A 1,989-nucleotide genomic window follows, 5' to 3' on the forward strand; every position below is an offset into this window, starting at 1 on the left:
AGTGTAGTGCAGCCCTGTTAGGATACAAGTTGCATGGGAGGTAATACACAGACTTGATGACACATACTTCAATTAAATTAAGTGATGACTGAGTCAGGTATTGGCTGTTATTGTAGTATCTCTCAATAATTCTATTGTCATATTGTTTTGCAATTGTCATATAAATGAAAAGGTTTTTGAAACAAGTATCTCTCTGTTGGCTATAACATACACACGCAAAACAGGAAGTTGGCCTTAGGCCCGACCCTTGCCCTGCCTCTGTACATGCCAAACCCAGTCCCAGGTCACATCTCAGACCCTGCAATCCAATGTCAGCCATATATCTTTCAAGCAATTACATACCTCTTGGCAAGGCCTCACAATTAAACAAATGATGATATTTTGATATCCATAATTATACGCATTCACATAAGGTGCCCTTTCAAGTTCAATGTGCTTTTTATTACACACTTGTAATCTGTGATGATATTATGCACAGTGTGGGTTTGGACTGAGTTAGGGTACATTTAATCAAATAAGAGGAGCAGTAATGGGAGCATGCTGGACCCAGGACTACACTGCATAGGCTGCTCCCTTTGAGCCCAGCTTTAGCAAATTTCAGACAATGAGAATGTTACGATGGGAACTCTGAGGGAGAGCCTTTCATCCCTGCCCACCCGTAGGTCAAACATACGCATACGGCATATGATATAGCCTAATTTCTGTATCACTGATGAGGTGCATCCTGAAAACATTGTTTAAATGTACATCTCTCTGACAAAACTATTTCATAGTATGGTTCTGATCATTGTTGTGAACTTCTTAAGGCCAGCTAGCACTGTAACCAGGCAAGTATCCATGTGCAGTAACACTGAATATCATCATTCAACTTTCATTGAAAGCAGTCTTCTTGGGATCTTAATATTTTACAGAAGTCATCCAAATGTGCTTACTCTGAGAGAGTGCTCATTTGTTCTCCCTTGAAACTGAGTCAGTTAATAAAACCTGTGCTGTGTGGATCTTTGCTGCCCCCTTGTGACAAGAGAAAGATACTTTTGTAACTTGACTCACCTCTCCCTGTTGTTTGAATCAGCAGTAATTATAAAACCCAGAGACACCATGAAAAAAGTCTAAACAATCTTCAGCGACAGACTCAGACTACAAAAGTTGTTATTTGACCATTTCTAATACATGATTGTTATTGAGCATGTCTAAAACAACTAAAAGAGTTATATGTACATCAAGATAAATCCGCCAGCAATAGATACAGATGCCTTATTGAGTTATATATCTTTTTTGTGCATGTACGTTTTGCAAAGTGAAAAAGCCCAAAGTCCACCCCAAATTGAGTTCCTATCTCCCACAGAAAACACTGCTCTGAACTGACTGAAAACAGCTTGTTTGTAGTCAAGCCTTTACTTCCGTTAACAAGTTGTGTCACTTTGTAACATGCGTCATAAGCTTAGCTGCTAGTCAGGCACGCCCTCAAAAACACTGGTGGAGAAACACACTGAGCTGCAGCACAGAGAAGAAGTCCACCTGCTGCCTCCCCTCACCCCCACTCTTTCTACCAAACGTTAGACTGTCAATGGACACAAAGTTGTTACCATAATGTAGAGACAGTGCACAGTTAAAACCTTTTGTATGAAAGATCAAATTGTTACAAATTAATAACTCACCACTCTGAAATACTTGCTCCAGCCTAGGTTGCTGAGCTGGTTCTGGAACGTATACAGTTCGCTGTTTCTCACTGTGTGTAAAGAAGGTTTACAAGAAGGTTTAAAAGAAAGAAACACGGCCGCAGTATGAAAACAGCGAGAAAAAGCATGGCAGACAATAGAGGACCGACTTAATAAATAAGTAGCTAAAAATATCACTGCTCCTAACTGAAACTGTCATAATTATAATGTTACCATGAATGATAACGTTATGTCAGACCTTATAAGTGAGCAGTGGACGTTAATATGTCACTCAGCAAATGTATTAATTACAACCACTAATCAACATACT

Source organism: Micropterus dolomieu, linkage group LG17 (assembly GCF_021292245.1).
Source record: "Micropterus dolomieu isolate WLL.071019.BEF.003 ecotype Adirondacks linkage group LG17, ASM2129224v1, whole genome shotgun sequence".
NCBI classification, from domain to species: domain Eukaryota; kingdom Metazoa; phylum Chordata; class Actinopteri; order Centrarchiformes; family Centrarchidae; genus Micropterus; species Micropterus dolomieu.